The sequence below is a fragment of the Alosa pseudoharengus genome, unplaced genomic scaffold (assembly GCF_046254945.1).
Source record: "Alosa pseudoharengus isolate Yale_2024_CS ecotype anadromous, Long Island Sound unplaced genomic scaffold, YU_APseudo_1.1 YU_APseudo_1.1_scf_1, whole genome shotgun sequence".
Lineage (NCBI taxonomy): Eukaryota > Metazoa > Chordata > Actinopteri > Clupeiformes > Clupeidae > Alosa > Alosa pseudoharengus.
Genome location: NW_027468564.1, coordinates 19817132 through 19841931, shown reverse-complemented (window position 1 = coordinate 19841931; position 24800 = coordinate 19817132). Strand labels below are relative to the sequence as shown.

The 24800-nt window shown below is 41.1% G+C and overlaps 1 pseudogene; it reads right to left on the bottom strand.

Moving 5' to 3' along the window:
• Positions 1-884: 884 nt before the first annotated feature.
• Positions 885-19778, bottom strand: LOC143122948 (NACHT, LRR and PYD domains-containing protein 3-like; annotated as a pseudogene).
• Between the last annotated feature and the right edge of the window lie 5022 nt (positions 19779-24800).

Below are 24800 nucleotides of genomic sequence, written 5' to 3'. Positions count from 1 at the left end.
TCAGGAAAAAATATCTTGTTTAGTATTCATATTTATGGGAAATATACTGTACATATCCATATTTCATTAGCATCTCAAAGAAATTCAGTGAATCAGTAAATAATTTGCACTGTATCATCAAAGCAGTTTGTAAATGGAATACACATATCAATATTTCAGTAGCATCACACATGTATGAACAGGAGTGTGTGACTGGTGTTCCTGAGCATGTGATCTGGCACAGGGACATTGTGAGCCAGAGTGAAGCCAACCTAAAACCCTGGACAGAGGGGCTCAGTGAATGTGGAGTGGACCGTGTGCAGACGGGTGAGTGCTCCACACTCCTAGGAGGGGACAGATATGGCTGTGTCTATTATTGTGGCAGCCTGAGTAACTGTGAGGAGAATCAGAGAAACGGTCAGGAGAGCACTCAACACTGCAGAACTGGTCATAATGTCACAGCAGGGTGTCATCATCCCAGCCTTCCCTCTCAATGCTTTTAAAGGCCACATCTATATGAGCCACATTCACACTCCACTCAGCCTCACAGAAGCAGCGTCCAGACATACCCCTCTCTACACAACACCTAAACCACAAACATAAAGAAATGTTACTGATGAGAGAGAAAGAGAGAGAGAAAGCAAATGAGTGAATAAGCAGGGGGAAAGAGGTAAGTGAAGAAAGTAGGAATGACAGAATGAGATGAGATGGAGAGGGACAGGAGATAGGGCAGGAGTGATGGATGAAGGTAGAGAGAGAGAGGGATGATGAGGAGGAGGAAGCAGGAAAGAGAAAGGAGAGAGAGAAACAAGGAGAAGAGAAAGGGAGGAGGAAGCCAGAAAGAGAAGGGGCAGAAAGAGAGGAGGGGGGGTAAAGAGATGATGAAGAGGTGAGGAGTAGGGGAAGAGAGAAAAGAGAAGTGGAGTAAGAGAGTGAGAGCTGCTGTATGAACAGGTGACAGGTGGGCGTACCTGTTGGAGGAAGAGCTCATGTGATCTGGCACAGGGACACAGGTGAGTTAAAATCCCAAACCCAAAACCCTGGATAGAGGGGCTCAGTGAATGTGGAGTGGACAGTGTGGAGGTGGGTAAGTCTGTCAGAGGAGACACTGTAGAAGGACAGAGTGCCAGCCGGCCAGTCCAGGTACACTCCTACTCTTCTTGAGTGGGAGGAGCGGGCAGGTATATCAGTGCGTTTATTACTGTGCTTGACAGAGTAAAGGTCAGGAGAGCAGAACAGACGCCAGGACTTGACATTACATCCCAGCAGGGTGTCATCATCATCCCCTTTCCTCTTGATGCTTTTATAGGCCACAGCTATATCAGCTATTTGCCCACCCCACTCAACCTCCCAGTAGCAGCGTCCAGAAAGACCCTCTCTACACAACACCTGTTCCCACAGGTCAAATCTCTCTGGGTGGTCAGGATACGGCTGCTCCGTACACACATGTGTCACCTTTCTGTTCCCCTCAGAGAGAGAGAGATTTCTGTGTGCTGTGTTTGGGTCCAATGTGAGCTCACAGGCATCTGCAGACAAAAGAAGAGGAGAGACCATGTGAACATCCTCATCAGAATATGGGGAGGGACACACACATTCATTCCTTTTCACCATGCAAACACACACACACACACACACACACACACACACACACACACACACACACACACACACACACACACCTACTCACTGCCCACTGCGATCAAGATAGGCCTGAATGTTAGTTCCAGACACGAATTCCATCTCACACACACACTCTATACACACACACACTCCTGCTCACCATGCCAACATACACTTACTCTCTCACACACACACACACACACACTCCTGTTTGCCACACACACACATACATACGTTCCTTTTCACCATGCTAACACACACACACACACACACAAGCATCTTGAATGATCACTAACATCGAGGAAACCATTCAATCTTACATCTCAGTAAACGTGGCCGTGCTCTGCTTACGGAAGCATTGTCAGTTCTGTAAGAAAGCAAAATGACACACAAAATGACACACACACACACACACACACACATTATTTTTCTGATATGTCTGCCTATTTTTCCACCTGTGGAAAAAGGTGATTCACAGCAACACTGTCACTGCACTTGGGCATTTGGGTCCCACATTGGTGCCACATACTAGTCACCCACCCCAACCCCTCTTACAGCAGCAACTTACTTTTCTAAGGAGATCTCCCATCCAATAGATGACCTAGATCACACCTACTCAGCTTCAGTAATTCAGCAGAGATAGGATATCAGTTGGTCTGGTTTCTGGCTTACTGTATTATCCCACAGAAACTAGCCTATTGCAGTACATATTCCCCCTGATCTAAAGTAATGAGGTGATGCTCTTTCCAGTTTCCAGTGGTTTCGGACAGTGACAATAGTGGGCAGTTAAATTTAGGTTAGAGTTGATTCCATTGTTGCGATGCCTGTATCCTAGTTCAACCACTGTTTAGTGAAGTGTCTTCATAAACAGAATTAATACCCCCTGTCAGAAAACATATGTATTGTCTTCCTGTCCTTTTTCTCACCTCATGTCTTTCTGTTTATCTGACATCTGAGATGCATTCAAATGATGGATGTTTATGATGAATATGTTTTTTTTTCTTCACAGTTACATTTAAACAATCGTCCTCTGATCACATAATTTCTCTGAACAGCCTTAGTAAAGGGATTTTAAATATTTGCATCAAAGAGATAACATACATCAGTGTAAAACAGCTATTAAAATACAACTTTGATAATACGTCACTGTTTAAATGCTAATATGATCATACTTAAGTATCTCCAGTTTACAGACAAGATCCTCCAGTCTAGCAGATAACAGCTTCAGTCCTGATTCTCCAGGATGATTGTAGCTCAGATCCAGCTCTTTTAGATGGGAGGGGTTTGAAGTCAGAGCTGAAGCCAGACAACCACAACCTTTCTCTGACATGAGACAATCAGAGAGTCTGAGAGAGAAAGAAAGAGAGAGAGAGAGAGAGAGAGAGGAAAATATTGCTATTTTCATTATTCTTTCCTGCATAGAAATGGATGACACTGTGTCAATCTGAAGTTATTTGTTTATTTTACAACAGCAGACCTGCCAACCTTGGAGAATTTTTTTGAGTAGCACCTCGAGCCGAGAAAATAAATTGCTCATGTCAGCCTTCATGCATAGTATAGTATAGAGTCTTTATTGTCCTATAAGGATATTCTTTTTCGCACATATCATTATTATATTCCATGCAGGATATCCACAGCCTCATAAATATAACATATAACATAACACACCCCATGACATATAACATATAACACACCCCATACCCCCCCCCCCCCCCCCCCAATTTTCCTCCCTCCTCAACACTAAATAAGCAAAAAGGTGGACCTGGACACTTTGAGGCCCAAGGCAAGTGATCCCGAGGCACCTCCGAGCCCCCCCCCCCCCACACACACACACACACACAACCCTAAAACTAAAACACACTTTTGTCTGTAATAATGGGACGCTGAGGCATACTCAAATACAACAAATATTTATTGCCATAGATGACAATCAAAAAACATAAGTAAAAACCTTTGAAAGTATTACAATTATGAATGGTGTGAGTGTGTGTGTGAGAGAGAGAGAGAGAGAGAGAGAGAGGCTAGGGGTTTGGGGTCTCTGTGTGTGAATATACTCTATGTAGCTATGTATGAGAGTCTGTCTGTGTAGGCTATGTGTAGAAGAGAGGGAGAGAGAGAGTGAGAGTGAGTGTGTGCGTGCAAACTAAGTGAGGTGTTCGATCTTCCAAAAAGCCGACATCCAAAAAAATAAACAGCGTCTGCACTGACCGAATAAACTAGCCATTTTCTTTATTTTTTCTCCATTTTTCATGGTCATGTAATAATGTTCAACCGTGAATCTTCTGGGTGGTTTATCTGCATTTTTGGGGAATTCAAAGTTCTTAATTTGCACAGGTCCTTTTTTAACGATTTCAACTCGCTCTGCATCTCTTACGGTGTCTGGCCATAATGCAGGGTCGTCACTGATAACTGTATCGTGTTAGGGCACGTACTGGTTTCGTTTGCACCCAAAGCTTCTGCTACTGAAATGGTGTCCGTAGCCGCACCAACAGCACCAGTGCGGACTTCGGCAGTAACAGTGATCTTGTCCCTCACGACTGTTTCACTTAGCAGCTAGATCAACATTATAATCATCATCATCATCAGTAGAAGAATATGTAGGCCTAGTGCAAGAGCTATCCAAATTACTTTCTTCCGTGGAAGAATTCTTCGACTGGAAGAAGTTGGTTAATTTAGGCAATTTCTTTCTAAATTCTTCCTCCTCCCTTTTTCTTTTTCTTTTATTACTTCCACTCTGGAAACGTTTCATGGCTGGCTGTCAATCGCTCAACTCCACACCTCACCAAGACCTCGTTCAGATAGCTAGTTGCTGCTATGGTGACAGGAAGCGGACCTGCAGTCATTTGATTTTATGATGAGTTTATGAGCAATCATGAGACAAAATATTTTTTCAATCTTTATTATGGATTAGAATATATTGTTTGGATGTGGTGATCATTTATTTAAAAAAAAAAAAAAAAGAAGCGAAATACGATACGTGGATGACGAGGCCCCCTGGTGGCCGAGGCCCCAGGCAATTGCCTGACCATGCCTAATGGCAGGTCCGCCCCTGGGGATGGATGATTGTCACAGGAGTTTGTTAAGTGCAGTGATTGCTGAGGGTACAAAACTTTTCTTGAAGGGACACCAGGCAACGTTTTCGTGTTAATTACTCATCTTCGTAAGTCGGTATATGGTAAAATGACTCATTACAGGGCGAATGAAGACTCTCTCGCCCGCCCTTACTGCCTGTAGGAAGAATATCGCGCTTGCAAGTTCAGTGTATCGTACCCGCTGACCGAAGCAGGATCAGTTTACATCCTGCATCCACAGCACAGAAGCAGGCTAACGAAACACTAGCGATTGTTGCAAACTTGTGTATAATGGCAGAGCCGGCGAAGAAGCAGCGAAAACCCTTGACGGAAGATGCAAAGAAAAGGAAAAGAGCTTCAGACCAAGCGAGGGGGAGTTTCGTAGAGAACAAGCATCAGGCAAGTGTGCTTTTTTCCAGTCCAGGGCTCTGTATCTGCGGCCAGATGATAGTAGGGTGAAGAACCGGTTCAGGGGATGGTCAGGGCTGCTTACTATGGTGCGTGCAAGGCGTGTGGTGGCTGTGTCATTTGCATCGGTGAGGCTGGGGGTGGGAAGCTGTATTATCTTGGATGCTAAGTGTGAGATTTTAATGAGTTTGTTCTTGCTGGTGACATTAAGTATGGTGAAGAAACAGGGGGAGCAGTAGAGTAGAAGGGGTTGGATGATGCTTTTGTACAGTAGCAGAAGGAGATGGGGGGCAACATACAGTAATCCTAGTTTGCGTAGCATACCGTCTCTGTTGTGCACGTTTCTCTGTGATGGTGACATGTTCATTGAAGTTAAGCTTATTGTCAATGGTGAGACCAAGATATTTGAAAGTGCTGACCTGTGCAACTGGTTGGCCATGGATGGTGATGTGAGTGAGTCCAGGGGGTGATTTTGATGCATGAATGAGCAGTTCTTTTGTCTTGTCTATGTTGAGTTGGAGGTAGCTATCAGAGCACCATATTGCAAAATCTGTAATGGACTGGTGGTAAGCTGTGATGGAACTGTTGTCTGTACGTAGTCCTACTATGGCTGTGTCATCTGCATATTTGTAGTAAGTGATGTTGGGTAGTGAACTCTTGTAGTCATTTGTGTAAAGTGTGTACAGGAAGGGACTGAGTACGCAACTTTGGGGGGTTCCAGTGTTGGTGATGATGGTTGATGATGATGTTGTCCCTATTTTCACTGTCTGTGGCTGGTTGTTGAGAAAATTGTTTATCCAGTGGATGAGGAGAGGGGTGACATTCAGGTGCTGTAGTTTCTTGATGAGTTGATAGCGATGGATTGTATTGAATGCGGAGCTGAAGTCAACAAACAGAACTGAGGCAAAGTTATGGGGAGTCTGGAGGTGGTGAAGGAGGGAGTGGAGAAGGCATGCCACTGCGTCCTTTGTCCCCCTTTTCGGCCGGTATGTGAATTGGTATGGGTCCAGTTGTGTGCTGACAGTAGGTAAGATGAGTTGTAGTATGATTTTCTCCATGCATTTCATGATTATTGGGGTGAGTGCGACTGGACGGAAGTGGTTGGGCTCTGAGGGGCGTGGTTTCTTTGGTACAGGTGTGATGGTTGATGTTTTCCAGAGGGTGGGTATTGTTGATGTCCTGTAGGATTCCCAGAAGATGGAGTGGAATATGGGGGAGAGCTCCATTGCGCAGCACTTCAGCACCTTTGCCGGGATGCCGTCTGGCCCTGGTGCCTTGCCAACTTTGCACCTGGCCAGCTGCTGCTGCACATCCTCCTCTGTGAAGGGCGGGTGGTGAGGTTCATGGGAGGGGAGGGTTCTGAGAAGTTCCTCACAGGTGGGGGTGTGGTCATGGATGTCGAACCGGTTGAAGAAACTGTTCAGGGTGTTTGCAAGATGAAGAGGGTCCGAACTTGGTGATGGTGGTTATGTTCTTGACCTGTAAGTTTCTTGATTCTCTGGAATGCTTGTTTTGTGTTCATGTTGCTAAACTCCGGCTCCAGTTTGTTTTTATATTGCATTAGCTCTGATGAGCATGCATTAGTATCAGGCCCGTCGCTAGAAGGCAAGCAAACCAAGCAATTGCTTGGGGCCCCGAGCTGGCCAGGGGCCCCAAGACAACGACTGGTTAAGAATAAAATGCAACGACAAACTGTGAGCGCCCCTTTGAGTCAGTGAAGTGCAACGACACTGTTACCGGCAATACCGGGATCCCCCTCAAGGGGGCCCCTCTCAGTAGCCGCTGACAGCAGCCAGCCAGCCAGCCAGGTTTGTGATCTCTGCTGCCGCGAAAATATAAAACAGGCAGTCATAAAGAAGCGGAGTTATGCGTCAGCCAGATCAGCCAGAAAAGAAAGAAGAGAAAGCAAGAGGATGACAAGAAAAAACAAGATAGTGGTAAGTGATAAATTACACTGGATAAAATAGCTCTACTTGTAATGGTGTAATGTCGCAGCAGGAAGGCTAGCCTAGCAAAAAATGTTTATGTTAACTACCTGCCTGACGGCCCATGCTGCTTGTAACAAACTAGAACAGTTAGCGCAAGTTTTTTTCTGAACGGACGGAATATGGTTACATACAGTAATATGTTTATTAATGGGATAAGGAAGACGCAGATCTGTTCCAGAATCAGTTCCAGAATCAATTCCTGTTTATCGTATTTAATGACATAACATTGCTATAGCTTTGTAATAGGTTTTGATGAAAGTGGCATAGCTTCTCTGCTTCTCTGCAAATTGGGGTTATGAAAACCACACGATAAATTCCATGCATCAAAGCAGACTGGACGCCAGCTGTTTACTGTCTTTAAAGCACCAGGTGCGTCTGTCTAATTCTCAAACAGCAGAATGCTTAAATGCTATGTTAAGTAGGGATGCACGATATATCGGCGGCCGATATATTATTAGCCGATAAGTGAAAAAATGAAAATATTATTATCGGTCCGATAACAGAATTCTGGCCGATAATTTGCGCCGATATTTTTTAAAGTCCTAATTTAGGCCTACGTAAGTTCCGTCCTGCTATACTGAGCTACTTGAACTTGGTTGGCTATACTTTTTCCTCAATATAATGTCAGCGGTGTGAATGTATTTCACCACTCTAACAAAATCTGTGGATATGCGTTCATTTGGGAATCTGTGCATCTCAAAATCCTTTCGTGAATGATCCGCCATTTAACCATAACAGAGAGGAGCTCAGCCCTATCTAGAGCCGTCTTGTGCTGGTGTGTTTGTACTTTACTGCGCTGGTCAGGGAAACAAATAAACAAACTCGTTAGTGGGACGAGTACATAAGTAGGCCTAGTTCTAAGTTGTGTTTTAGTATTATATTTGCATTACTTTAGCTTGGGTTTTGTATTATTACCTAGAAATATGCTAACCATTCCTGCTTCAGTTCCAGACAGGTCATCATAATAAGTTATTAAAACCTTCGGGGCTAACGCCTTTCATTTCTGCTGCAGCAGGTTGTGCGCAACAGAGTAGACGGACATAAGATACAGTCTGAGGAGTTGCAGCTTTATTCAGTTACCCGCAGTTGAAACTAAACCTTCCCTAAGTTTCCCTCACAAACTCTGATTTGGTCGCTATACTGTAGCTTATTCCAAGATGAGCCGTTTATGAGCGTTAAGTCCTAAATGAAAACGATTCAAACTCTCTAGCCACTCACTCGCAATTCACTGACGTCAGGTTCACTTAAAGGAGCCACACATACTGTAGGGCTAGGCTACTGTTATGTTGTTGACTGCCGTACTATTGAGGACTATTATGAGTTTTGTCCATCATTTGGTGGTAGGTAAAATTACTGCAATAAAATTATGCTTATTAAATGCTTTCCCCAAATCACTTTTCACATTTTTTTTTCAAGAGTAATATTATCGGTTATCGTATCGGTATCGGCCACAACAAACCAATAAATATCGGTTATCGTTATCGGCCCTAAAATTCCATATCGGTGCATCTCTAATGTTAAGCTACAAGTAGGCCTTGGTTAATGTATAACATTAGCTTGGGATGTTTTTACAGTAAGCATTGGTAGTTGTGAAAGCAGCTGCATCCCTTCTAAATATCAAAATATGGAAATGCTAACATATCTTTTCTTTCTCCCTCAAGGTGCTTTGCTTAAATTTCTCAGCCCTCAGGCCAGGCTTGGAATTTCACCATTCTGGGGGCAAGGCCACTTGGCCTTCAGTTGGGCATATTTGGTGGGGGGCACAAAGGCCACATGTCAGGGCACCAAGGCCAAAGTTAACTACAGTATTAGGCTATAAAAATGATCAAAGTTGTATTTAGCCTATTCACTGCAGTAGACCTGCATCACTGTATGAAACATTACAAAAACATGACATATTACATAGAACTGTAAATCATCTGACTATCTAATATTTACTGATATCTAGGCTATATATAACATTTATTTTATATTTGGCCTGTTATGAAATCATGTATTGAACAATTTAAGCACAGCTCAGCTTAAGAAACTCAAATAGCCTAGATGCATGCTTAGCATTTTGTGATCATTAAGGCTACTTTCACAAACTCTTAGTCAGCTGTCCTCTGATTTACCAATATCTAGGCGATATTTGTAACATTTTCTTTTGTATTTGGCCCGTTATGAAATCATGTGGAACAATTTAAACACATTGTAAAACTTAAAGCCCAAATTTGGAGACATCCATGTATGTCGAACTTTACTGCAAATTCAAAACTGGATTGCTCTGGAACGGCTAACTGTACAGGGGACTGCTTTACACCTTTGTGTTCGGTAAGGTCTCCTGTTTATTCTGATATATGGTTTGTCATGTGTTAAAAGAAGGGTTCGTAAAGTATTCCACCGAGATGAACGGGTAGGGAGATCATGGGACGCAAAACTTTCAGTAGAATGTATGATTAAATTGAATTATATTATTTACTTTTCTCGCGAACCGTTCAACACAGCAATTATCGGCTAACATCGTTTAAAAGCTGAGAAAAAGCTCTTTCATGTGATACTTGTGATATCTGTGTGATGAATAGGCTACTTCGCGAGTAGTTCAACTGAGAATGGGTGAATTTGTACGCACTTTCTTTCTTGCGCTGCCACTTTCTCCACTGCTTAAAAGACTAGATTAATAATTTGCGCTGTGAATGCTAAGATTATTTTGACAGGCCACAGGCTACATAAAAATCGCTATTAGTAGGACGCAAAGCAGAATATTGAAAGAAGGGGGCACCAAGGCCACCGTGGCCTGTAAACCTCTGATTTTCATAGGGGCCTCACGGCCAATGCAAGGGGCTACGACGGCCATGGCAGTCGTGGCCGCCGTGAAATTCCTACCCTGCCTCAGGCTCTTCCTAAGGATACCTCCACTGATGAAGGTAGAGTGAATTTCTCTCACTGAGCTGAGCTGTTAATGACCTTTTCCAATATGCTAACAGTGAAATGGTCAAACGTACTTCACAGGTAATTTCAGATTTTCTTTCAATTATCTTCCCAGGTACACCATCAACTTCATCCTCCATTCATGAGGAAGAAGCTGACATTGGATTTTATGGTATGGTGGTGTTTTTGCAAATGTTCAAAATGTTCAAAACTAATGCACAGTATATATATGCAACAGCAGTATTTGCACTGTCAACATTTTTTATTTATATGCTGTGGTTCCTGTAGGCTTTGCGTGCGGTGGGTGGGTGGGGGCCTCCATGTCGATTTTGCTTGGGGCCCCCAAATTCCTTGAAACGGCCCTGATTAGTATGGTAGTATGCATTATATGGTTAGTATGGTAGTATTTTGGCTCTGATGCATGCATTAGTATGGTTTGATTGAAGGTACCAACTCCATGTTGTGCATGTACTAATTTATTTATTTTAGACATGCAATAGCCTGGAAGCTAACCTAAATTTAAACTCGCCGACAAAATTTGATGAAATTTGGTCTGGACTTGTTCCATTGAGAGGCTTTTATGAAAATTTGATTGGTCCCCACAGTTCTCAAGTTGTCTGGGCGGGCTTTACACGATGATGGATAGATGAGCAACCATAGATATGTAAGCAACGATGCTTAGTCACTAACATCACCTGAACTTGCTTCAGTTGATTTGTCGGCAACAAATAGCCTGTCACTACAGAAGTGAGACATTTAGATGTCGATATCCTGCCTGTTGTACAAGATGTTGACAGCTTTTGCCATTTTGTTATCAGATGAAACACACCCCATAATCACATCCAAATCAAACATTATCAGACTCGCATTCTGAATATAAGTAATTATGGCAGTGAGGTCAGTCTAGACATGCAACCTAGTTGGAAAGAAAGCACTAAAACAGTAATATTACATAAATACTTTTCAAAATATCTGATATGATTCATTGTGAATATATTCTTGGCAAAACATTAGTCCAAATGTTCATATAAATAAAGCCATCAAGCCAAAACTTAGAAATAAAAACTGTTGTACAATTTGTTCAGAAGTTGAAGACACTTGACAGTGTAGAACAATCCTTGAAAATGTCAAGAATCTAGCACAAATCATTCAAAAGTAATGACTTTTGGAACTTTGTAATTTTCATTCTCATTTATTAGAGCCACAACTCCATTACTATACCATACTACTATAACTAAAGAAGATACTAGTCTAAACTTGTGCATGGTTGTTGTTAAGTACAATGATAAAATTAAAACATGTTGGTGGGAAAATGTTCTAAAAGCTGTTGATTTAGTATGGAATGACCCTAATTGTAAATAATGGGCCCGTCCCATTTCTTCCCCCTTAAAACTTCCACTTGGTTTTGATTGCCCTCAACATTAAAGCCCCCTCGACAAGGGAACTGGAGGTGAAGATCTTTCCCTATGAATTGGGACACCACTAAATGCAAATTAGCGTAGCGAACGTGCTCACCTACGTCATGCGCAGCGCCGACATGTCTACCGTTAGTAGCCTGCTACTATTTTCATTCAGGAACATGCCCGTTAAGCGGTCATTGTTGTGTGGGCTGTGCTGGTTTATCTACGTCTGGTTAATCATCAAATATATTCGTGTTCATGTGAATGCCAGAACACACACCTTAAATAATGACGAAACTACCCAGATCAGATATATAACGTTATTTGATGGGCAGACTCTCTCAAAGCACTCAGCAGATATCATGAACATCTTCAGATAGCTTTGTGAGATATTTTGTAACATTAGTGTTCAAAACTCAACAGTCCATCAGATGTGCATCAAACTAACATATTCCAACATATTTCGAAATTTTAATATGCTTATTTGCGAAAATATATGAAAAATTTGGCCGGCTCGCTGAGCTCGCACGGTATCCTGGGTAATTTCATCTCCCACTTCATTTTAAGCCTGCATCGGTCCTGGCTATATTTTGAGGGTTGATTTTAAGGGGAAAATAGCACTTCCCCTTGCTCCCTAAAGTAATGGGACACTCTAGCCCTACACGTGCACGCGCAAAAACGAGGGTTAGGGCCAAAATCTAGGGGTAGGGGAGGAATTGGGACGGGCCCAATGTGACAGATTTTGATAACTTCACTGACATTGTAAAACTCACAAAGCTCAAAAGTAGTATGACATCTGCACAATTGTTGATGTTCCCCTGTTATGTTGTCATGGTTCTTCTAACTAATCAGGCAATTTAAGAAAATGTCTACCACCAACCTTAATGTGTGCAGTTTACAATGGTGATTAGACAGTCCCTTAGACAGAAGCTGAACTCCAGAATCCCCCAGGTCATTTTGACTCAGGTCCAGCTGTAGCAGGGAGTTTGGTGACTGTAGAACGGAAGCCACAATCTCGCAGAACTTATCTGTGAGATTACTCTCAGCACATCTGCAACATTTGACAGAATTATGACAAAACTCAACATATTACTCGAGGTTATCATAAATCAAATTCAAATTGACTAAATGTAGTAAAATAATGACAAAAGTGTCAGACACACTGTGGTTCCCTTACACAACAGGTGTTGAAGTTTACTTCATGCGGCATTTACATTTACTGACACATCAATAATTCATATGTTTCATATAGGCAAGTAGTATTATATTATTCTTTAAAATGAAAATGGTTCAGTTACTTGTTTTAATATTAAATGGTGTAATTAGCAACAAAAACAAATTACACAAAATAATAATAATAATAATAATAATAATAATACAAATAAAGTTATATATGAACCAGGAAATGCATGGCCTTACACCAACCTTAATGTCTGCAGTTTGCAGTTAGGGCTGGACATTGCTGTAAAGAGAAGCTGAACTCCAGAATCCCCCAGGTCATTGTTACTAAGGTCCAGGTCTAACAGGGAGTTTGGTGACTGTAGGATTGAAGCTACAGCCTTAAATGAAGTATGTGTGAGCTTACAATCAGCAAGTCTGCAAGAGAGTTTGACAATATTACAGGACCCTCCAGAATTATTGGCACCTTTGGTAACTAACTTTGGTAACTTTAGTTGACTAAAAATAGGTATAGAAAATAATGTTTTGGTGATTTACTGTATTGTAATCTCACAATGAATCTCTATGTCCATTTTGCAGCTAAATATGGGTTTGCGAGGTTTGCTGATCATTACGTTCTGTTTTTATTTCATTTTACACAACTGATTTAGGGCAGTAATATCAGACGGTACCACGAGACAAAGCATATTTTGCCTTCCAAGGTATCTGCTCCAGACAGAGGCACGAAAGCGCAAAATTGGAGCTCTGGCAGAGGGCTGTGCAGCAGGATGCTAGTGCATTTTGGTGTTCTTTCTCATATCTTTTCAAAGGTATCCAATGCAGTTTTGGGTATTTGGCAACACTATAGCTCCCTCTAGAGTCAAGGAATATTTATATTTTACCTTGCCATTGTAAATACTTCTCATGGTTTGCAATTTTATGGAACCAAAAGACTACCACAAGGTGAAGACAAAGAGCTATACTGACCAAAGAGCTATACTGACCACGTAATGCTTCAAGATTTTTGTCAGCTATGCTAGGTGCACAACTCTCCCCAATTACAAGTTTGTTTGCCATCAAAATGACTTCAAAGCTGTTATATTGTGAAAAAACTTAACTATACAAAACGTAACTATATTGGATGTCTTTAAGCACCTGTGGCTATTTTGTAAATAAAAATTGTAAAATTGCTTGTTACTGACCCATGCTCTAGAGTAAAATGTGAAATTTTAACACAGGGCTGCTATCTATCGGGATGACAAATCCTTTCATGTGAGCACAACCCTCTTCATATTGTAACCACATCACTAACCTCAGTGTTTCCAGTCTGCAGTTTGTATGCTTCAGCCCAACAGACAGCAACCTCACTCCAGAATCCCTCAGAGGATTAGAGCTCAAGTCCAGCTCTTTCAACTGGGAGTTTTCTGACTGAAAAGCAGATGTTAGGACCTCACACGAATCCTCTCTGAGATCACAACCAACCAATCTGCAGTAACATAACACATAGCATGTTTATTATTGCTAATGATTTAAATTAATTGAACTAGATATTTCATCACCACTATGCCACCCAATGCAATGGCCTACAGTTACTATTCTTTTGCTCTGTAATTTATTGTAATACAGATTCAAATGTATGACAGGGCTGCTATTTTTACTCACCGTGCTTTCCTACAAGCGCTCAATAGTACAAGCAGTCTCTTACGACCATCACTTGTTGTCTTGTACTTTGTCAAGTCAAACTCATCCAGTGTTTCCTCAGACACTAGAAGCATGTAGGCCAGTCTTGAACATTGGGTAGGTGAGAGCTCTTCTCCAGAGTTCATATACTGCTCAATCTCCTGATGAAGGGAATTGTCCTTCATCTCCAATAAACAGAATAACAGATTCATGCATCTTTCAGGAACTTTTGTGTCCTCACTGAGAATTATTTTGATGTACTTGGCTGTTTCCTTGAGACTGTCTGAACTTTTTTCTGTGTGTGTCAGAAGGCCTTGAGGAGTTTCTGGTTGGACTCCAATGCTATGCCCAAGAGGAAGCGAAGGAAAAGGTCCAAACGTCCATCTTCCCTCTGCATGGATTCATCTACTGCTGTTCTAAAAAAATCAGCCATGGAAATGCTGGTGGGAGTTCTCGAGCCTGCATTAAATAACCTAGTCACACGTCTCCCTATTGCTGTAAAGAAAGATTCTTTTGATGAGAATTGCTCCAAGACTTCTGTGTTCTTATTCATCAAGGAGTGAAATATAAAGAAAGCAGCCAGAAACTCCTGTATGCTGAGATGCACAAAGCAATAAACTTTATGTCGGTCGACTACACACTCACTCTTGAAGAACTCAGAGCACATACCAGAGTACAATGTAATGTCATCTTCATTGATGCCACACTCTTTTAAACTGTCGTCATAAAACAAGATATTACCCTTCCCCAGTTCGTTATATGCTAGTTCAGATAATTTTAAAATAGCCTCTCTGTTAGACTGCAGCCGTTTTTTATCATCTTGTTCAATACCCTTGCCATATTTTTGGCACTTCCTGTTTGTTTCAGTTAGCAGAAAACAGATATAGACCTCAGTCAGTGTTTGAGGCAAGTAACTTGTGCTGGTTTGATTGATCATTTTCAGAAGAACAGAAGCTAAGATCCAGCAGAAGACAGGTATGTGACACATGATGTATAGGCTCTTTGAACTTTTAATGTGGGTGATGACTTTGTCGGCTTCAGCTTCATTCTCAATCTTCTTCTTGAAATATTCATTCTTCTGTTGGTCATTGAACCCTTGTACCTCTGTCCACCTGTCTATGTACTTAGGAGGGATCCATTTGACAGCTGCTGGCCGGGATGTTATCCAAATAAATGCATTTGGCAGAAGGTTGGCTTTGATGAGATTCGCTATCAACACTTCCACTGTTGCAGTCTTCAGGGGATCATATATATCTATGTCCTGTTCTATATTCAGGGAGAGTTTGCTCTCATCGAGACCATCAAAGATGAATATGATCTTCGACTTTCTGAGCATGTGTGGATTTATGAGCTTTTCATCCAGTTCAGGATGAAAGTGAAGGAGGAGTTTGTGAAGAGAGTATGAAACATTCTGTTTCAAATTGAACTGCCGGAATGGAAGTGCAAATATGAAATCAACATCCCGATGGGCCCTTCCTTCTGCCCAATCTAGAATGAACTTCTGCACGCATACTGTTTTTCCAATGCCTGCAATGCCTGTGGTCATCACAGTTCGGATTTTGTCATGTTCCAGTACACACTTAAAGATGTCATTAGAGTTGATTTTGTCCTTGTTATCTCTATGAAACTTTGATTGTGTTTCAATCCTTCGAACTTCATGCTGTGTGTTGACACCTTCACTCTCTCCCTCTGTGATGTATAGCTCTGTGTAAATTTTACTCAGGAGTGTTTTGTTCTTCCCCTCCTCAATACACTCATAAATCTTACCAAACTTCTTTATCATCCACTTCTTGTGTGTTTCCTTGACTTCATGTACAATTGCATCTTCTGAAACATATGTTTTGTATGACTATGCGTACATGTTAACATTTTGTATGTCTATTGTACATTTATCATCAGTGATATTGCTGGCAAAAAAACTATATATATATATATATATATATATATATATATATATATATATATATATATATATTAGGGCTGTCAAAATAACTGATTAATTTCGATTAATTAATTTGAGAAAAAATAACTGATTAAAAAAATTAGTGCAGATTAATCGATTCCGTATGACCTTTGCCCCCGAGCCGTTCTAGTCAGTAAAAATTAGACTGTAAAATGAAGGAGAGAGAAGAAAACGTGCTGCCTGGATCATTGATTGGAATATTTACTTTTAAAAAACAGCCTGATGGTGTTGATAAAAAATAAAGTGTTGAAAATAAAGTCCTCTGCAATGTCTGCAGCAATGAATTTGCATATCACCGGAGTTCATCAACTCGATAGTATCACATCAATGCAAAGAAAGAAGTATTGACATTGAGGGGAGTGTTAATTTATTTTCATTGTGTCCCCTAGGTTATATCTGAGGCCTGAAATGCCTTCAAAACTTCTTCCCGAAGCACTTTATTTTGAATTTATTTGAATTTGAAGCACTTTGAATTTATTTCCTCAGCATATTAGGTCATATCATAGATTATTATGGCAATTATTTGAACAGTGAAAATAATAATAAAAGAGTTTTTGAACTTTAATGTCACTAATGCTGATTATTCAATGATTCATTTGAATTTAAATATTTAAAATACTTTCACAGCAAAAAATATATATGCGATTAATTTAGATGAATTAATCACAGAGTATGTAATTAATTAGATTAATTTTTTTAATCAATTGACAGCCCTAATATATATATTTATATAATTATTTTTACTCGGCTTATTACACGGCTATTCATAATGCTGTAGAATGCTCCATTCACTTGAAGGGGCCTTCCAAATGTTCGGAGGTCTGATAATTTTGTATAACAGACCGTTGCTATGTAACAGACCGCTGTCTACGAAAATGGGTTTGTGCTTCTTGTTGACGTCTTTCATATCATTACGCAAGTGATTGGTTCGCTCATCACAATGAAAAAATGAAAGTCTGCAAGTAAGTCGTTGCCATGCAACACCTGAAACTGTCAAGTTCTATTTATGTTGTGAACTATTTGTTTTGGCTGAAACAACGAAAGCGACTGTCACAAAATACTTTTAAAAAATCCATTGTGTGAAGTTTCTTTTGTTGTTTTGGAAAGTAGCCATTTAATAAGCAAGATGATGTATTGTCTGCTGGTCATTATCAGAAAATAAGTCTTATTTTCAAATAATGACAGATGGACATACATACATTATCAAATAATCACATTATTAAATAATCACTGCATCATATTGTACTGTACATATTTCATTATTGTTTCATCATAAAATACTCACCATCTTCCTTTGTAGAGTTTTGAACAATTGCACCCTCTGATACAAAAAAGTAAAAAGAAAACATGTTTCATAAGAATAATTCATTAAGGTACTCAGGTAGAAGTATTCACACATGGGCATGTGTTGAATGCGTTACGGTCTCACCATCTCTCTTTCCAGACTCTGCAGCATCCCTGGAGAAGACAATGTAAATTCATTATAAATACATACAATACTATTCACAAGAGTAATAGAAAAAAGCTGTTGTGTATGGTGTTTGTTTATGTGTGTGTGTGTGTGTGTGTGTGTGTGTGTTGTGTATATCTACCTTTCTAGTTTGTCTGCAAGGTTGTTGAGATTCATCCTCCTCAGGATGGTCAGAGTCATTTTCACAGAGCCTTCCCCCCCATATGCCTCCTTCATCTTAGAGGCAACGTCAGTAGCATCACTGTCCTCCAACTTTCCTTTGGGGATGGGCTTAAACCCCTCCATATTCCCCTCAGAGTCAAACAGGTATGTCCTGAACCTCTTCAGGTCTTCAGACTCCAAATCATCCAGAGTTCTGAAGAGCAGGTCCAGAGAGTTTACAGCCATGATGCTCACCTGACATACAGACAAATAGAGATTGTTGGTCTGAACCGCAATATCCACAGCTTCCATGTTTTCCGCATTGTCCTGGGTCACCACAGAATACTACTTCCTGGTGGAGCAGGAAGACTGTGTCTGTATCTGACAGTAAGTTTGGATGTAAGAAGTAGAAGTACCTTTAGAACGTAGAAGTAAAATAAATGACTCATGTTTCAAAACTTCCCTTTTTCAGGACTATTGCAAAAGATTGAAAACACTGAATTGTGCTGAACAGAAGCTGCTTCCTGCCAGTGAGGGATGTTCCTTCTCTTTTGGCTCTGGGCCTTTGTGCCAAAGTGTCGAAGTGTCTGTTTATTGCACATCATTTTTTTACGTAATTTTGAAGAGCCACTACATACCTGTGTGTGTTGGCGTGTTGTTGCAAAATCTGCGGAGTCATTTTATGGAAGCAAACCGCATACAGGGGGTCTTTATTGTTGAGGTCAGACATATTAACACATCTTGCACTCGCTTAACCTTTTACCTGTGTAACCTACACTGATCCAGTTCTGCCAAAGTCCTGCTTCTATCCTCACTGGTAGCTTACAGTACAGTGCTGTGTGGGAGGGGGAGTGGCTAGCGGCGAAAGTGTGCTTCTTTTACCGATATATTTGACGATATCTTTTGCATTTCTTATTCAAACATCATCAAATTTGTCACTGCACTTACTCATCTGCATATCAAGACACCTGCCAAGTTTGAAATCACTGAAAAAAACAGAAAGTGCCAACATGGCAAGGGTATTGAACAAGATGATAAAAAACGGCTGCAGTCTAACAGAACTTTGATATAATAATACAAATAATAATACAAATTATATGATTTATGAGAACATATAACTCATTAGTTATGAGAACTAATTTTGTGCATGTACATTATGTATGATAATATACTGTACATCCAAACCCCTGTCTGTATCAAAGTAGGACATTGCAGCAGAAGAACACGCAACATGTCATACAGGGTCCTGTATCACAAACCAAAATGCATAGCTAGCCCCTTTTATAGTGAGCACATCTATAAAGCAAGAAGTGTCTGTGTGTGTCCTAATGTCTGTGGCACGCATATCTCGTTGACTGTTTGTCAGAAAACAGATATAGATCTCAGTCAGTGTTTGAGGCAAGTAACTTGTGCTGGTTTGATTGATCATTTTCAGAAGAGCAGTGGCTAAGATCCTTTTGCTGATTTTATTTGCGTCATCAACCTTCATGATCCCACACTCATCAACCTTCATCACCCTTCGTCACTATGAACCCACACTCATCAACCTTCATCACTATGAACCCACACTCATAAACCTTCATCACCATGAACACACACTTTTAAACCTTCATCACTATGAACCCACACTCATAAACCTTCATCACCATGAACACACACTTTTAAACCTTCATCACTATGAATCCATACTCATCAACCTTCATCACCATTAATAATAATGTATGCCCTCTTACCTCAGTGTCCAGAGGAATGGTCCCTTAGATAGTTACTCAGCTGTCCCTGCAGTAAATACAATTGATCACTGTGCGACTGCAGGATGAGGGATGCATCTTTTACAGGAAGAAAGGCGTCATATGTGCATGCTATAGAAAAAGAGGAAGGCTGTGGTTTGGTGTGGTGGTGGAGCGTAGGGTTTGTTATGGCGTGTGTGGAGCAAAACAGGAAGTTTTTGCTCAAACAGTAAGGGAGAAGCTTTATTTATCTGACAGCAACGTACCGTACAACCAAAGGGGACAGAGCCTTTGCAATAGCCCCCCCCCCTCCACATCCGTGCAGCCAAGTCTCTAAATATTTTTAAGTCCCTTTTAAAGACCCACCTCTTTTCACTTGCCTTTGATTAGTGTCTCATTTTTTAAGTGCCAGTGCATAGTGTCCCCTGGCTACCTTTTTATATGTTCTCTTTTTTTACAATATTTTAACTCCTTCAGTCATCGTCTTGTTGCCCTTTTCATTTTTTCTCTTCTGCCTTATGTCATTCTTTTGTTTATTGCACTTAACACTTTATTGTGAAGCACTTTGGTGCGGCTCAGCCGTCTGTAAATGTGGTATAGAAATAAAATTTGACTTGACTTGACGTACACTAAGTACAGAGACAGTTCCCCTGGAACAACTTGGGGTGCCCTCCTTACCCAGAGCCTCAACGATGGGAGCCAGGAATCAATTCCACAACTTTCTGCGAGTCCATTTGGAAGCACAGTTTTCTAACCACTACACAAGGGACAGCTGGCAGTGCTTTTAAAGGTGAGGTGAATTGGGGTAAATTGGATGAACAAGATGCTCGCCACCTCTCCATGTCATTGCCACTATAGCCTACTAGGTGATGGTTCTTAGTTTTACTGTTTGCCACTAGGGGCACTGTTAGCCATATGTTTCTACACCAGCAATCACTTGTAGTTTCACAATTTGCCACTAGGGGTGCTGTTAATCATACTCTTCAACACCAGCAGTCACATGTTGTTTCACAATTTGCCACTAGGGATGGTGTAAGCTATACTCGTCACCAACAATAGTCACATGCGGTTGTACAGTTTGCCACAAGGGGTGCTATTAACAATAATCTCCTAAACCAAGGCTTAATTGTACAACAACTACTAGAAAGGATCTAATTTTACTGTAGCACAAAGGTGAATGACAGTTGACATTGTCCTGAATTTCTACTTGGAAATCAATAAAGTATCTATCTATCTATCTATCTATCTATCTATCTATCTATCTATCTATCTATCTATCTATCTATCTGACAAATATAACATTATGTGAATAGTAATACAACTTTTGACCAAGTGATCCTGACTGAACTACATTGTACACTAGAACAAAAGGTTTGTCCAGTACTTGAAGTGGAGAGAAAAAATGTGTTGTCACCCTAGTACACCAACTGGCATGTGTAAATCATTATCACATTTGATATTTCTACAGTGAAAAACAATGCTTTGAGATGTGTCTATATACAATATACATTTATTTAGTGAAGGAATCATTTTCTAAGCAGCATATTGTATTTCTTTCTAATTTACACAAATGAGATACTTAATAATAGCCTACAGTACATCATTTAGTTGACCTATTTAACACCATTTGATTATTTTTGAGCAATTAAAGTGCTTAGAGATACTGCTGTGTACAATATAAATTAGTATTTTGTAACATATTGAACACTTCCATATAGCAGCTTTTGACTCTGGTAAGACCAGAGGTGGGGGTTGTGCATTTATGTAAACAAAACTTGGTGACACTAACATCACTGAGAAAGTCACTGCCCAGCTAATGTAGAGTATCTCATGTTTAAGTGTAAACCAGTTAACATCTACTGTTGTGACGCTGTTGTGTGCTGTCTATATACCACCGGATGCTAATGCTAAGCTTGCCATGAAAGAACTGCATTCTGCTATCAGAAAACAACAAACTCTGCATCCCAGAGGCAGCCTACAAGTGTCGCAAGTGACTTCAACCACTCAAATTTAAAGACTGTATTGCCTAAATCCCATCAAAATAAAACCTGCCCCACCAGAGGAGACAAGACGTTGGACCTTGTTTAAACATGGCTGACGAATACAAAGTCGTTCCCCTACCCAACCTGGACACTCTGATCACCTCTCATTCTGCTTCCACTGCCCAAGTATTCAGCTCTTTGAAAACACTGACTGAAGAGGGTTTAACACTCAGGCCACCCATGACTCCCCCATGGTCAATGATTCATACGCCTCTGTTCGGGACTCTATAAACAACATTGACAGTCACCACTCTCAAACTGATTACCACTTTCCCTAATCAGAAGCCATTGATGAACAGGGAGGTCAGATTCCTGCTGAAGGCACGAGATATTGCATTCAGATCATGTGATGTTCAGGCCTATAGCTCATCCAGGGCTAACCTGAAAAGGGGCATCACAACCACAAGCTAAGGATCAAGGATCACTTCAAGAGCAACTCTGACCCCGACACATATGGCAAGTCAACAGGAGGTGGCCCTCAAAATGGGTGTGGTCTCTGCAGAACACCAACCCCTCAAACTCTTCACCACCGATGTGTGTGCGGGACTGAGCAGGATTAATGCACGTAAGTCTGCTGGTCCTGATGGCATCCCTGGACGCATCCTCAGGGCCTGTGAAGTGCAGCTGACTGACATTTGGACTGACATATTTATCCTGTGACCAGGCAGCTGTCCCCGCATGCTTTAAAACCACCTCCATTGTACCGAAGCCAAAACAGTCCACTGCAACGAGCCTTAATGACTTCCATCCAGTTGCACTCACCCCCATCATGAAGTTCTTCGAGAAGCTGATCCTGGCTCACATCAAAACCCGCTTACCACCCTCACTGGACCCCTTCCAATTCACCTACCGTCAGAACAGGAGCACGGAGGATGCCATCTCTACAGCACTTCACTCAGTGCCGGTTCAGACCTCCATGGGGCCCTAAGCAAAATCCTGCTAAGGGGCCCTCCTACCTGAACTCTGAGCGCGAAAATGTCAGTCGCCCGCATTCAAACAAACGGAATATGCGATTATATTTCACAACTTTGCGAGGTACTGTGTCTGGGAAAGGCTGGCAAGCAAGCCGCAGACAGATCAGGGGATTCACTTCCCTGTTAGGTAGGCCTATGCTAGACCAGCAACAGGCACTGGAGTGACTCCTTTTTCTCCTCCATAGTAGCACACTAGTTGGGAAACTAGCACACTAATCACAAAGTTATCTGTGTGAAAATCCTGCTAAGGGGCCCTCCTACCTGAACTCTGAGCGCGAAAATGTAACCATTTTTTACAGTATCGTCTGACACCTCAGTGCTCCCAATTCAATCATCCCACCCCATTTTGGACGTCTATGGAAGTTACCAAATATAGTGTTTTTCTATAAAGGACTAGGAGAAAGAAACATAATTGTGTGTGAATCACCTTCACACATCAATAAATGCCCAGTTTCAGTGTCTGGGCTGTTTGCTTTTGATGCTTGCTGTACACATCCCCTTGCAAAAAATAACTGCAGTTTTTTCAAGTACAGTTCAGTTATACCACAGTAGGCTACAGTGCAGTATAGTATTTTCATGTCCAAAATACTGCATTTCTGTAGTAATATGCAGTACAATGCAGTTTTTTGTGTCTAAAATACTGCATTCCCTGCACAAGAACTGCAAATATTTACTCCAAAGCTGCGGTTTTCATACTCAGAAATCTGCAGTTTGACACTTGAAGTAATGCAGTTTTTTTGTAAGGGTCTGGTTGTGTAGTAGCCTACTGGCTGACTTCACCTGTGTGTCTGTAGTAGGCTACTTGCCAAAGACATAGGCTATGAACGGGCTCCCCTGATTCTCTTATTATTTCAATATTTTTTTCAAACGTAGACTATTTTAAACAATCATTTTAATACTTCATATCATATAGGCCTGATTTACGATGTGCATCTATTGTCCATGCAGCACAGCGAATCAAAGTTAATACATTAGGCTAGGCCTACTTTCCATTTTGCATACGTTCAGTTGTAGGCTAAAAGCTTGACTGAAACATTGTAAAACAATTAGTTCTTTTAAAAATGTATGGGAAGAGTGAAATCAACTATTAGTTTCGACGGGTCCTCGCATGTTTCTGCTGAAAAACTGCTAGTTTCATCCCGAGCTGCACGTTATGAAGGCATTTAAAGATGCAGCCTTTTTTTTTTTTTTAAATGTCAGTCGCCCGCATTCAAACAAACGGAATATGCGATTATATTTCACAACTTTGCGAGGTGCTGTGTCTGGGAAAGGCTGGCAAGCAAGCCGCAGACAGATCAGGGGATTCACTTCCCTGTTAGGTAGGCCTATGCTAGACCAGCAACAGGCACTGGAGAGACGCATGTTGACATCAAACCATGGAACGAAGCAAGTTTACCCGACTGCTGTTCCCGCTGTCATTCTCGTGCCGTTTCTTCCGTTTTTCATGCCCTGAATGGAAATTTGGTTTAATGTTCATCTTCTTAATGTACGAGGCACTGTCGCTATAACTGTATAGGGCCTACTAACTTGTCTGTCACTAGCTTGACTCAAGAGGAGACGGGGGAGGGGGCCTTCATTAACTTGCGGGGCCCTACGCAACTTGCGTAGTGTGCGTATAGGGAGAACCGGCCCTGACTTCACTCTGCCCTGTTCCACATTGACAACAGCAACACCTATGTGAGAATGCTGTTCATAGCTGGAAAGGTGCTTAAGTCAATGGCAGTATGGCAACAAGAGTTGTATACATAAGACATTGCAGATTCTGGAGTAGTTTCACCCAAAGCCTAACTGACTTTATGGTGCATAAACGAATGTGTGCATGCTGAAATGTGCTTAGTTACATGCTTACATGCCTGACGCACCCTTACAGACTATTACGCACCCTTACGCACATGGCAGACTTTGCCCCTTAGTCATTTGGCAAAAGCTATTATCCTAAATAAATGGGCATTTTCTCTGACTACAACAATTGGATTAAAGCTGTCTACTTCCCCCTAAAAGGATGACCGTCAAGTGAATCAAAACCTGTGGCAGTCGTGTAGATTGTATGATTTGCAAAGTAGGTGATACTTACACACTTTCAATTTGCAAATAGAATGAATTTACTAAAAAAAGACCAAAATCAAAAGTGTTTGACTTGAAAGGAAAGGAGAGAGGGTGGATTCACAACAATTCCTTAAGACTTTAAAAATACACAAAATTCCATTCAATGCCACTGCATAAAATAGATGTAAGATTTACCTTAGTGTCCAGTGTTGCAGAGCC